At 41.8% G+C, this 15,023-nt stretch overlaps 1 protein-coding gene across 2 annotated transcripts in view; it reads right to left on the bottom strand.

Annotated features, from left to right (window-relative positions):
• Positions 1–15,023, bottom strand: part of mospd2 (motile sperm domain containing 2) — a 104,235-nt gene that overhangs the window by 29,681 nt on the left and 59,531 nt on the right. The window lies entirely within an intron of this gene.

Genomic DNA, 15,023 nt, shown 5'->3' with positions numbered 1-15,023 from the left:
CATAAATAATTTTAAAAAGAAAGTTGGACAAATACTTGAAGACGAGATGCTTACGGACAAAAATAGGGATCTGGGCTAAGCACAACTGGCCTTTCCCATGAGCCAGCACAGGCATGATGGGTTGAATGGGCTCCTTTTGTGCTGTAATTTCTATAGTTCAATCATCTCCCCATTTTTGGACTGAGTCAATAAAAAAATTCAGTCCTGAATCCTGGTAGTGGTTGCACCGGAAAGTCATTTGATGGAATTAACTGCATTCCTGAAAGAGGGGGAAGGAAAAAGGGACTGTGTTTGTTACAAACAGCATTAAAAACAAATTCAAGACTACCCATTCTAAGAAGGAGTGCATTACATCAGCCAGTATAGCTCCTACAATGTCATATGTTTTACTATTGTTTACAATAGGGCTGCATGGTGGCATAGTGGTTAGCACTGCTGCCTCAGTGCCAGTGACCTGGGTTCAATTCCGATCTTCACGTTTCTCCAGTTTCCACTCAGTCCAAAGATGTGGTTGGTGGATTAGTCTTGTAATTTTTTTTTTTTTTAAAAACCCCTTTGTGTTCCAAAATGTGCAGGTTAGGTGGGGTAGACCAGTGCAGACGTGATGGGCTAAATGGTCTCCTTCTGCACTGTAAGGATTCTATGGAAATAGTAAGAGAAACAAAATACATACCAATCATACCAATAAAGCAAAAGTCATGAACTAGGTGTCCCAGTTTTTAGTTTCCTAGGTTTACTACCCAATGAATTAACAACAGTAGATTACTTGTGGATTTAGTTTTCTGGAAGATGCTAGAGGAGCACAGAATGCTTGTGGAAAGTATTCCCTGCATGTTACTGAGCAGGCACTAGGCCCAGAGTTAATTGCAGATCAACTCTCCACTCTAACCAGTGTCAGTCTTGTTGTGTTATGTACTCTGGGATAACACAGGCTGCAACTCGATGCAGCTTTCACCAAAAGATACTCCAGACTTTAAAGTAAGTTCAAATGTGATTTATTGAACCATTAGCACAGTTCTCTATGAGTTCGACTCTCCTGCTAATCTTGCTATAGTAACAGTCTAACTAACCAGTCTGCTCTAAGCCACATGGTGGGTGTGATGCTTCAGATCTGCCCCTGATCTACTCTGTCGCCTGTGGAAAGAGACAGAGCATGTGTGCCCTGTCCTTTTATATGGGTTGTGTAATGACCCCTTGTGGCAGAGTCACCTCTGGGTGTCTTGACTGCCCATTGGTCATGTCCTATTCAATGTGTTCATTAGTTGTATGTCTGCATGTCATGACATCTTCGGTGCTCGCTCTAGTGTTTACTCAGTGGTAGTGTATTTACATTAACCCCTTGTGTATTTACAGTGATGCATATCACCAAAAGTCTCATTGAAATGATGCAAACAAATGATGTACTGATGACACCAGGAGCACAGAACACATGTCAACCAGTGCTTGACATAGCGCATAGGATGCAAGAATGGATATCTTTTAGCTTAATTTATTCTTCAAATGGAAAATATTCTGTTTGGATTACAATGTTAATACTAGCGGCAATCATATTTAGGGAAAATACAGCCAAGGAGGAGGAGCACTTTCTCTAACTAGAGACCAATTCATACATGAGCAAAAAAGGGGATCCTAAATGGAAATCATCAAGGAGACTGACCAGCTGAACAAAGAAATAGTTACACCCAATGGTATCTTAAGAGCATGGAAATTTGTATATAGATTGTTCTAACCCACAAACTCTGCCATCTTCTTACGCAATCTCTCAGGGATGACTTCCTTCAACTCCGGGAAGGTAGGTTCTGCGGTGGCTGCCTATTTCAGTCCTGGATCCACAGACTCTGCCACAGGTTTGGGAGGTAGCGTTTGATGAGGTGGGCGAGTCACTCTGAACTTTATGCTTCCTTTCCATTGTTTGCGCTTGGCTTCTGTGTGCTTCACCCTGTGGTGCTCGAGATGATTGTCACCTTTGTGGATGCTTCTTCTCCAGTTTATGCGTTTTAAGGAGAGTGATTTCCACGTGTCGATGGGGATGTTGCATTTATTTAGGGAGGCTTTCAGACTGTCCTTGCAGCGTTTCTTTTGCCCAAGTGATTGCTTGCCATTGTGGAATCGGTGTGGAGCACTTGTTTCATGAGTCTTTTGTCAGGCATGCTGACTGTTGCTTGTCCATCATTGCTGGTTGAGCGTGACCAGTGTCTCAATACTGGGGATAAGGCCTTGGAGAGGACGCCATGTTAGTACACCTATCCTGCCAGTAGTTTTGCAGACATAACATTGGTGATATCTATCCAGGGATTTGAGGTGTCTGCTATACATTTTCTGTGTTTCTGATGCATACAGGAGGGTGGGGACCACTGCTGCTAGACCATGAAACTGCTGCTGGATTTTTTTTTTTTTTTTTTTATATAAATTTAGATTACCCAATTATTTTTTCTATTAAGGGGCAATTTAGTGTGGCCAATCCACCTACCCTGCACATTTCTAGGTTGTGGGGGCGAAACCCACGCAGACACGGGGAGAATGTACAAACTCCACACGGACAGTGACCCAGAGCCGGGATCGAACCTGGGACCTCAGCGCCGTGAGGCGGTTATGCTAACCACTAGGCCACCGTGCTGCCCCAACTGCTGCTGGATTTGAGGTCTTGGTCTTCAAACAATGTGTTCCTCAGGCATCCGAAGATTGCACTGGCACATTGGCGTCGATGCTGGATTTCAATCGAGAGAAGGCTCCCTAGGTATGCAAAATGATCCATATTGTCCAGGGGTTCACCATGGATCTTGATGGTCCGGGGGGGGGGGGGGGGGGGGGGGGGGGGTGTTGCAGTTATGTGTTGCGGGAATGGGCCGGGAGAGATCCTTTGTTTACGGAACACTAGTGGCATCCATATTTAGGGAAAATGCAGCCAAAGACGAAGTACTTTCTCTAACTCGAGACCAATTCAGACACGAGCAAAAATGGAGGTCCTAAATGGAAATCAGCAAGGAGACTGACCTGCTGAATAAAGAAATAGTTACACCCAATAGAATTTTAGGAGCATGGGAATTTTTGCACAGATTATTCCAAACTCAACCTCTCAATCGAGATGGACAAAGGCAGCAGATGCAGGTGAATAACACCACCTGCAAGTTCCCCTCCAAGTCACTCACCATCTTGACTTGGAATTATATCACTGCCCCTTCATTGTCACTGAACTGAAATTAAAATCTGTTCTTGTCACAAGTAGGCTTCAAATGAAGTTACTGTGAAAAGCCCCTAGTCACCACATTCCGGCGCCTGTAACTCCCTCCCTAATCTGCTCTACCTGGATTGCAGCTGTTTATGAAAAGGGTTGACCATGACCCTCTCGAGGGAAATTAGGGATGGGCAATAAATACTGGCCTTACCAGGGATACCCATACCTACAAACAACATAGGAAAAAAGATCTCTTATCAACATCAATCTGCTGGTATGAAAATGTCTCTCAAGAGTTTACCCTTTGGAATCATACCCCCTTTTTCCGCTTCTCCCCTTGCCAATTGTGATGATCGGAGATGATGGATAAGAAATTAAGCATACAAACAATTATAACTAAAAACATAAGCAAACTGCTCTGGTCCGTAATTAGTTTAAGATCAAAGTTATTCGCCTAATATTGAAGTTCCACTGTTGAAGCATTACAGAAAAATCAAAACCCGTTACAAAGTATTCCTGTGTACCAAATCATTCATACAGTCTTGAATGAAACACAAGCCTAGATTAAAATATTGTCTCAATTAAAATACAATCACAAAGGAGAGAAGCATTTTGTTCTTCACTATATAATCTAAAATTAAACAGTTGCAAAATTATTTCTAACAAAAGGTCAGTATAATGTATAGAAATGTCAACCCATCTTGATATAAAAGTTGAAGCTTTAACCAGTAAACAGCATATTAATCCAGTATATTTAAAACTTCATCTGTATATCCTAAATACAGCAGAATTATACTGGCAGAAAAACTTGCACTAAAATCACTGACGTATAAGTCAATTTCAAAATGAAGCATTTTGTCTTATGTTCTTTAACCCTATTATGTACTCTATGGAATTATGGTGATATTACAAAATACTGCAGATAAATGAGACACTTGCAGCTTTATACCTGTGAAACCTACAGCCTGGATATGTGGATGCGTGAGAAGACGAGTCTGAAATTCATCAATAGTTAATTGTTATTCTGTTCAGCACCAGCATTTCTATTAGTGGGTCAGAGCACATTTTTGTTTATTGGAGGGAAACGTGATTAAGTGGCCAAGCTTTGGAAAAAAAATGCAAATTCATTTCAATGGATCTCTTCAAAAGGTCCAGAGTGTTAATGAAAAGTTTCCACAAGCTAAATTTCTATTCTAAAAGATGTTACAAGGTATGACTATAAAATTAAGAATTAGATCGGAACAAATGTTTACAAGTTTCATATAGTAGTTAGCTATTTATGAGATTACAGATGAAAATTGACAACGCTTCATATGCTGAATAAAAGTTATTTTTTAGATAGTGGAATTGAAAACATGGGTCCACTATACGAGAATAGGGAACCTTTCAAGATTACTGTAGAAAAGTAAATAGTTCTTTTTTAAAAAATGACTTGAGCTCAAGGTGCATAATTATAAGAGTAGATGTCATTCACCATAGGCTGCTGTCAGAAATAGAGGTAGCTGAAATTTTGGCTTTAATTTTTTATTTCTGCAAATTATACCCATGGACTGGCACGTAACTAAACAGAACATAAAAGTAACACAGCGCAGATTCTGGAAATCTGAAAGGAAGCTTGGGAATGCTCAGCCACCCTGGCAGAGTCTATGGAGTGAGAGAAACAGTTAATGCTTCAGGCCTGTGTTTTTCATCAACGCATCCATTCAAGAAGGCAGAGAAGTATAAACTGGGTAACTACAAGCCGGCTAATGGTAGCCGTGGGAAAGTCCAAAACAATGGGAATTTATACTCCGTAAAAGAATGGGCAGAAAAACTAGATTTTCAAATACACAAATCCCTTTACGTTTTAGTTAAGGTCAAGAATATGTTGAGATAGAAGATGTACGAACAAAATAGTAATGATTAATTGACAAAGTCAGAGAATAGGCTAGTTAAGACTACTGGATGCATCCAATTATAAGAAAGGCAATGGCCAGACAGCATTCACCAGGAATGGGAAACTGCAGTTATGAGGAGATAAAATGGTGATGGTGTTGGGTTTCTTGCGTGTTGTTGGAACTGCATTTATCCAGGCAAATGGAGAGAGTATTTCATCACACTCCTGACTTGCTTTGTAGACGGTTGACTGACTTTGGGTCACCGGGTGAGTTACTTGCCATAGAATTCCAAGTCTCCCACCTGCTCTTGTAACCACAGTATTTAAATGGCTAGTCCAGCTCAGCTTCTGATCAATGGTAATTCCCCAGGATATTGTTGTTAGAGCAGGGGTGGGCAAACTTTTCCGTGCAAGGGCCGCATTCAGAAATTCACAATTCACAAAGGGCCGCATAGTATATTAAATAAAATAATTACGTCACCCGGTTATGATTCTGGGCGCCTCATATAGAACATAGAACAGTACAGCACAGAACAGGCACTTCGGCCCTCGACGTTGTGCCAAGCAATGATCACCCTACTCAAGTCAACGTATCCACCCTATACCAGTAAGTAACCCAACAGCCCCCCCACCCATTAACCTTTAAAAAAAAAATAAAAATTTTTTTTAAAAAAAACATTTTTTTTTTTAATGACTTGGTGGGCCGCAGAAATACCTTTGGCGGGCCGCATGCGGCCCGCGGGCCGTAGTTTGCCCACCCCTGTGTTAGAGGATTCAGTGATGGCGTGTCACTGAATGTCAAAGGGGTTGGATTCTCCCTTGTTGGAGCTGGTCAATGCCTGGCACTTGTGTGAACGTATCTTCCCAGTTATCAGTTCAAGCCTCCCGACTGCTGTTTCGGTCTTGCCCGTACGGACACTGACTGCTTTGGTCTCTTGAGGAGTCATGAATGGTACGGAGCACTGTGCAGGTATGATTCCAATCCTTGGCGAGTTTCGCCCCAGATTCCCATTGATTTATTTTTGACAGAGTTCCTTGATACCATACACCGTCAAATTCCACCTTGATGTCAAAGGCCATCACCTCACCTCTTGAGGCCTTGTGGCGTAATGGTAGCACCCATACCGCTGGTCCAGGAGCCCAGTTAAGAGTCCAACACCAGGACTTGTCAGCTACAGAAGAAGCATTCAATGCAGTTCAACGGACAGTTAATCAGCTCCTTCACTTCCACCACTATTCTCCAAAGGGTTAAAAAAGGTATATTGGTGGGCAACACGATGGCGCAGATGTTAGCACTGTTGCCTCACGGCGCCGAGGTCCCAGGTTCGATCCCGGTCCTGGGTCACTGTCCGTGTGGAATTTGCGCATTCTACCAGTGTTTGCGTGGGTTTCGCCCCCACAACCCAAATATGTGCAGGCTCGGTGGATTGGCCATGTTAAATTGCCCCTTAATTGGAAAAAATGAATTGGATATTCTAAATTTATAAAAAAATAAAAAATTTAAAATATATTTTTTTAAAAAAGGTATATTGGTGTGAAAATACACTAATACCAACAATCTCACCTCTGGAATTCAGCTCCGCTATCCATGTTTGGATCAAGGCTGTGATGACATCCAAAGCTGGTTATTGGTGACGACGTTCTGTTTGATAGCAATGTCAAGGACACCTTTCATCATTTTGTTGATGATCACGTGTGCTCTGATTTGGGGGCGGGGGGGCTATGATTGGATTTGTCCTATTTATTGTAAACAGGACATTTTTTGACATTAAATGTTAGTGTAACTGTACTGCCTGGCCAAGGGTGTGGCTAGTTTTACTGCACAACTCTTAAGTACTATAACTATCTATGATGGTGGGGACCTTAGTAAGCTGGGTTGGATCATCCACTTGGCACTTCTGGTTGAAGATAGCTGCAACTGCTTCAGCCTTTTCGGTGTCATTGACATGCTGGGCTCTATCATTAAGGCACAGGGATGTCTCTGGAGCCTTTTCCTTGGGCTAATTATTTAATTGTCGACCATATTCATGACCGTTAGCTCAGAAGAGTGCTATGAACTTGAAACATTCACTAAGTTTCTCTCAACTGATGTTGCCAGACCTGCTGAGTTTTTCCAGAATTTCCGGTTTTTATATTCACGATTAGGTTTGGCAGGACTGCATAACTTTGACTATTGCATTCGTCATGGATCATTTGGCACTGACTAAAACATGCTCCTTCCAAGTTTCAGCTTGTTCCAAATTTTAGTACGTACACAAGGTTTGTGTTGTGGCTTCATCAGATTGGCACTTCATTTTTAGATATGCCTGGTGCAGCCACTGGCATGCTCTCCTATATTCCTCATTTAACCAGTGTTGGTCCCTGCCTTGATGGTTATGATCAGAGTGATGGATAGGTCAGGCCATGAGATTACAAATTGTGCTCAAGTACAATTCTGCTGCTGCTGACAGTCCACAGAACTTCATGGATGCCTAGTTTTGAACTGTAAGATTTGTTCTGATTCCATCCCATTCGGCACAGTGTCAATGTAACACAAAGCAATAGAGGACGTCCTCAAGTGTGAAGATACAGGGCTGGATTCTCAGTCGGCAGTCCGGGGGTTTCCTGCTGGCATGGGGCTGTCCCACAATGGGAAACCCCTTTGACCAGCTGACGTAATGGAGCATCCCGCCGGCATGCTGAAACAGAAATCTGGCGCGGGATGGAGAATCCAGCCCATGATGTTTTCTCCACAAGGACTGTGTAGTGCTCATTCCTATCAATACAGTCATTGACAGATGCATCTGCGATAGGTAAATCAGTGAGGTTAAGATGTTGGTTCTCTTACCACCTGCCATTCCAACAGATATATCCTTCAGGTCTTGGCTAGCAGTCAGTAGTACCACAACTGACTGTCACTCTTAATGATGGGCATTAAAGTCTCCCATCCAGAGTCCATTCCATGTTCTTGCTACCCCCAGTGCCTTTTCCAGTTGTTATGGGAGCGGTGTTTTCGGAACCCCAAAGTGTATCATGGGGTTCAACCAACCTCTCCCTTTAATAGATTGTTGCTTTTGAAGCACACGGCTTGTTCTCCAGGTGTGGTATTACAATTATGGACACGTGGGTTTTTAAACACAAAATAATGTTTATTCCATGAATTCAACTTAACCTTTTAAATAAACACTGGATCACTTAACACCCCTTACATCAAAGATAACCCCGAAAATAATACAACACTAAATAATCCCTCAAAACGTTCCTTCAAACCTCCAAAAGACTTCACATTTAACAGACATGAGGTTACATTCAATATACTTGTAGTCTTTGGATTTTCAGACATCAACAGACCAGTTCTGTGTGTTCTTCTTGCAGCTTTTTGCAAAACACACAAACATTCCCAGCTTTTTCCTCAAACCGGCTTTCTCCTTTCAAACAGCTCACAGCAAACCAGCCAGACACTTTTCATCTGCTCTCTCTCAAACTGAAACTAAAAAGCAGAAGTGAGCTCAGCTCCCCCCCAGCCTCTGACATCACTTCAGTAATATGAGCTGCTCCATTTCTTAAAGGTTCATTGCTTAAACATACATTTCTTAAAGGTACTCTCACATGACAGTTGGTGTCTAGCATAGAGGAGTACAGGTTCACCAGCTGAGGGAGGATGGTTGATCGCAATCAGTAGGTGATATTCTTGCCGATGTTTTATCTGGTACGAGGCCTCATGGGGTCCAGAGCCGATGCCAAGGATTCCTAGAGCCACTCCCTCCTGAATATATACCACTATGTTGCCATCTCTGGTGAATCTGTCAAGTTGGTTGGACAGATATGCAGGAATGGTGGAGAGTCTCGGACATTATCTATAAGTGTACTTTGAGGAGTATGATTCTGTCAGGCTTGGGTAGCACAGTGGCGCAGTTGTTAGCACTGCTACCTCGGCGCCACAGACCCAGGTTCAATCGCAGGCCCGGGTCACTGTCAGTGTCAAGTTTGCACATTCTCCCCGTGTCTATGTGTCTCACATTCAAAAAGAAGCACAAGGTACGTGAATTGGCCACGCTAAATTGCCCCTCAATTGGAAAGAAAAGAATTGGGCACTCTAAATTAATACTTTTAAAAAATGATTCTGTCAGGTTAATGCTCGACTCGTATGTAGGACACATGCATCTCTCCCAATTTTGCCACAAGTTCCCAGATGTTAAAAAGGAGGACTCTGCAGGATTGACGAGGCAGGGTCAATGCGGTTTCTGATGCCTGGGTCAATGCCAGGTGCTGTATTAATTTTTGACATTTCTGTAGCTGTTTGATACAATCAAATAGCTTACTAGGTTATCTCTTAGGACAGTTAACTGTTAGCCACATTACTGTGGGTCTGGAGTCACATGTAGGCCAGTTTAGACAAGGGTGGCAGATTTCCTTTCCTAAAAGACATTAGGGAACCAGATGTGTTCATACGATAATCTGTAATTTTATGGTCACCATTGCAGAGATTGGTTTTTAAACTCTAGATTTATTAATTAATTGAATGTAAATTCCATCAACTGCGGTGAGATTTAAACCCATATCCGGAATTATTCTGGATCTCCAGTAACATTACCACTACACCACTAGGATTAATTCTACTCATGCAGTGAAGATTAAAAGTAGAGCTCGAAGTTTTAAAAACATAGTAATTCGCTATTCAGCCCTCACAACAACTTGATTAATTTGTTCTCTTCATTCTTCCGTTCAAACCTGTATTTCTTTTAATTCATCTGACGATTCCACACCAGAATTTCTGAAAATGATCTTTTCATAGAATCACGATAGAGGCAGCCATTCGGCCCATCGAGTCTGAACCAGCCCTCTGAAAGAGAACCCTACCTAACCCCACCCTATCCCCATAATCCCATCTAACTTTTGGGACATTTATGGGGCAATTTAGCACGGCCAATCCATCGAACCTGCACATCATTGGATTGTGGAAGGAAACCGGAGCACCCGGAAGAAACCTAAGCAGACACAGGGAGAAAGTACAAACTCCACACAGACAATGACCCAAGGCTGGAACTGAACCGGAGTCCTTGGCGATGGAAGGCAGCAGTGCTAATCACTGTGCCGGCCATAATTCTCTTCATTTGGTCAAGAATTTGCTTGACTGTCACTGTTCAATTTTGAAGTCCTACTGCTCACAATAACAGGATCATAGGGACACGTATAGGCCATTCAGCCCTTTGGGTAAATCGTATTACTTAATTTATAGTCTGTATCGTAACTTCCTCTTGCCCTTACTTTTCAACCCAATGTCTCTTCAGATAATCTGTATGATTCCAGAATATCTTCCTGCATCCAATTACAACAATTCATTCTTCCATCAAGTCCCATTACCTACTCTTGCTCTGAAGCATCCAGAGTAGATACAATACTTGTCTATTTCTCTTTATATCACGTCTGGAGAGCTCAAACATTTCCCATATGAGCAAATTCAGACTTTATAAAGTCTCAACCTCTTCCTGAGCACCTTGCAGCCCACTGCTCTGATAATCTTCTTTAGAACTAGAAACTTCAGCCAACTTTGTTCATCTAAAACCTTACAGGTTTTTATATTAATTCTAACTGATGGACAATAAAGCATTCAGTATGGGCTATCTAACCTATGCTAATTTGTTTAAATGGGGGACATTTGCTTCACAATTGAATTAATTGGTCTATGAAATGGAAAATTGAGTAAACTCACTGCAGTAAAGTTGACCAGCTCAATTGTTAGACCACTGTTCTTGCACATTTCATATGTGGAAACTCCTTACAAATACCCATTTGCTGCGCTGACTTCTAAAAGACAGTGGCAGCTACCCTTGAAGAGACTGCATGGCAAAAGAATTAGCAAACTAGCATGTTCAACAAATACAGTAAAGTGGCTTTCCCTTGAAAACTTGTTACTGATTATATTTGTGATGCATAACAAACATGACTAAACCATAATGGAACAATTAAGGGTCATGTGAATGTTATTTTCTTAATCCAGTCAACTGAATCTGTGCACAGACCCGTTTCATCATAGCCTGCTACATGCATGAGTTTTAATTAGTACCTGTATAATTCAGTGTCTCAGGTTTGTCAGATAACTTTAATTATTAATGACAGCGTACTTCATATTACATGTAACTTGGAAATGTTACAAAAGTTTTAATTTTCTGATAAATTTGCCAGACTTTTAGCTGTCTTCTCCTCATGCAAATGAAGATTAAAATACTTATTATGAAACTACATCCAAAGATAGGAGGGGGTAATTCATTAAATATACAGATACCAAGACCAAGTAGGTCCATCATCAGAAGCACTAAGATTAGACACACTTACCAAATGTCATTAGAGAATACATAAAGTTTTAAAAAAAAAACTATGTTGAATGCAGATCTGATAGGACACCATGAGAAAGGGCACTAAAGTACAGAGACACATCTGCAGTTTGGCATCTTGTAATTACGCTGTGACCATACCAGTTTTTAGGATAGCTATATATCATTGGGAGTTAAACCAGACACTAATTTGCTATATAATGCAGTTGAAAATGTCACATACATAAATCATATTAATCGCCACTTGAATCTGTTGAAATCTGTAGCTTTCAAATGTATACATGCAGGAAAAAGAAATCTTAACAGACAAAATTCTATTACGTCATCTTAATTTCGAGCCACTCTGATTAAACCTGTCCCTCCAGCTCTCCTACTTACTGAATAAACTGAGTTTAAAATCAAACATTACCAATTTAACTGACCTATGAGCAATAGTTGAGGACATACTTTGATGCTCTTGCAGCTGAATATCTTGGTAACATTTACTGTGATTAAACCTGTCCCTCCAGCTCTCCTACTCGCTGAATAAACCGAGTTTAAAATCAAACATTACCAATTTAACTGATCTATGAGCAATAGTTGAGGACAAACTTTGATGCTCTTGCAGCTGAATATCTTGGTAACATTTACTGTTATGAATTATGTCAAGAATTGCTCGAGTAAATTACTGACACATGGCCTGAGCAGCTACCTCTTAGCATATAATCAATGCTTTTTCTCCAGAGCTGCAGGTAAGGGGGCAGGGCAATTATGTTTACTATGAACTTCAAAGTTTATGAATGCAAATGTTTAAAGGTAATATATTTTACCAAACCTATTCAGACTGCCAACAGGAAATATTTGGCAATGTTTCTGTACTCTCTCATTTCAGCTACCAGTATTTGTCAAAAACAGTCTCAGAACAAAGATTTACGCAGCACTTGAATTTGATTTCCTCTTGGAAAAAAAATCATGCCAACGAAGAACAAATTTTGTCTAAAATATGTCATGACGATAGACCATAACCCCAAATTACACACAGACATGTTGAGTTTTTAAGAAAGACATGCGTTTTCAGAAATGGACATACAAGCCAAGGATGGCTGAGAATGTAAATTGCAAGATTGGAAAGTAACCATTTACTGGAATTCCTATGTGGATTATACCAAGCCCCGAATGTGGATTATACTAAGCCCCAAAAGAGATAATGGAATGCTACACCGTTTCTCAGGCAGAGGTGTTTCATAGGAACTGTAGACTCACTACAGTGCAGGAGGCGGCCATTCGGCCCATTGAGTCTGCATCGACCCTCCAAAAGAGCACCGTACCAGTTATATTCCCCCACCCACCCCATTATCCCTCTAACCTAAGATGAACATCCCTGGCCATCAAGGGGCAATTTAGCATGGCCAATAAATCTCACCTGCACATCTTTGGATTGTGGGAGGAAACTGGAGCACCTGGAGGAAACCCACGCAGACACGGGGAGAATGTGCAAACTCCACAAGTCACCCAAAGCTGGAATCGAACCTGGGTCTTTATGCTGCCTTAGGCAGCAGTACTAACCATTGGGCCACGGTGCCATCCTGTGATCACCTGTGGAGGTAACGGAAGCTGAATACTATCAACCCAATCAAATCTACAACTATTCTGTAAGTTACATTTCAGAGACCTGTTTGTGGTTTTCCCCTTCTAGGAACAAATAGGGAACTGGGATAAAAAGCCAGCTGCAGACCTGATCAGGGTGTATCAGACAGCTTTCCAGTTATCCTGCAGGAAACAGTGTCTTAAAACCAACTGCAACTCTAGTTTGGTATTTGCATTCCACTGTGAAAGTGCATGCGGTGGGGGTTGCAGCTGAACATAGACTAAGTACAGTAAGGGGGGGGGGGGTACGGTAGCAGTGGTTAGCACAGTTGCTTCACAGCTCTAGGGTCCCAGGTTCGATTCACAGCTTGGGTCACTGTGTGCGCAGTTTGCACTTTCTCTACGTGTCTGCGTGGGTTTCCTCCGGGTGCTCCGGTTTCCTGTCCCAGTCCAAAGGTGTGCAGGTTAGGTGGTTTGGCCATGCTAAATTTGCCCCTTAAGTGTCCAAAATGGTTGAGTGGGGTTGTTGGGATGGGTGGAGGTGTGGGCTTAGATAGGGTGCTCTTTCCAAGGGCTGGTGTAGACTCAATGGGCCGGATGGCCTTCTTCTGCACTGCAAGTTCTATGATTCTATGATACTCCAGCACTGTAAGTAAAGTTGCTGTCTCTGATTGTTTGGATACAAATTAAGTCAGAAAAGTCACAGTTGAAAAGAAAGCAGAGCAAGTCCTGTCAGCTAAACTGCAGAACCAGAAACTCCAAATGAACTGCTCATCTGAGGTCAGCGCTACCAGAATCAGGAATCTTAATGGCCACAACTTTTCACTATCTACCCATCACAGACAAGTCAAAGACCGATTCATATATCATTTTCAAACTTTCACTTTTGGACTTGACTTCTCATTTCTAATCTGTGTGCGTGTGTAGTGTATTTTATTATTTACTTCTTGCATTTTAGTAAGTAATACACTCACTCTTTAATTCAATAAAGACTGGTTAAATTGGCTCCTTTTAAAACAAATACATTTGGACTGGAGAAAGATATTCACAAGGGAAGCGATCATTTAAAAAAATTAACCTGTGGCTAACCAAGGGGGCTGCATAAAGGATCCGAGCCAGGTCACTCCTCCTCATCCAGGAACATAACCAGTTGGGAATGCCTGGCAAGTATCATAACAAATTGGGGCTTCTGTGGAGCAAGTTACGACAGAGGGGACAGAGGGTACCAAACTGGGGGACTTCGCCCAGGGACCAGTTGTAACAAACGTCTGCTCCCTCAAATGTATTTGTAAAGCACAACAGGGAAGAGCTGAGAGGTTCAAATGTGTATACAATAATCACAGCTGACAATAACCACTTGGAAACGCAGTAAAATGCCCTTCGCCATAAAGATAAACACTGTCTCCTGACAACTCAAGATGGTCACCAATATCCGTCACACATTTGCAGAAAATCAAAGACATAATTTGCGGGAGACACCGCGCTGGTTGGATCCTATTCGTAATCCAAATTACAAACCTTCATATATCTTGTTGGCAGCTCTGGAGCTTCTTCCCAGTGACAGGGCCGAGTTAAAGGGAAGAGGCTCTGGAGTGGAAAATTCAGAAATTGTGGGGAGGCTGCTGTTTCAAACTGGAAGAAATCCCAGAGCTCCAAAGGTAGGGGAGATGGAGAATCTAGTCCGGAACTGCAGTCGTCACCAGTGGATTATAAGCCTCCCCTTCCTGGCTCGATTTCTACCCTCCACCGCATCGACTTGCAGAAGGCAAAGTATTTTTAATTACTGTCCTTAACAGCTGTATAAGCAACACAGTTCCTGCCGCTGCTTACTCTGTCGCTCGCAATGAAGTCACAGAGTAAAACAGTACAACTGTGCATGCATGCCAATGGCAGCACACGCAGCCAAAAACAAAATGTTCTCTGTGGAGTGGAGTACCATTTGAGTTACATAAAGGCATGCACTAATTATGCAACGTATATTACTAATTACTTGGGCATGAAGAGAATTAAACATTTGTTATTGGAAGTTATAAAAGATGGCTAATTTTTAGCCAAATGACTACGGTAGTTTGCAAAATAAGCTTACTGGTTA

Source organism: Scyliorhinus canicula, chromosome 7 (genome assembly GCF_902713615.1).
Source record: "Scyliorhinus canicula chromosome 7, sScyCan1.1, whole genome shotgun sequence".
Classification (NCBI taxonomy): Eukaryota; Metazoa; Chordata; class Chondrichthyes; order Carcharhiniformes; family Scyliorhinidae; genus Scyliorhinus; species Scyliorhinus canicula.
The sequence above is the reverse complement of the archived record's forward strand: the minus strand, read 5'-3'. Positions and strand labels throughout refer to the sequence as shown.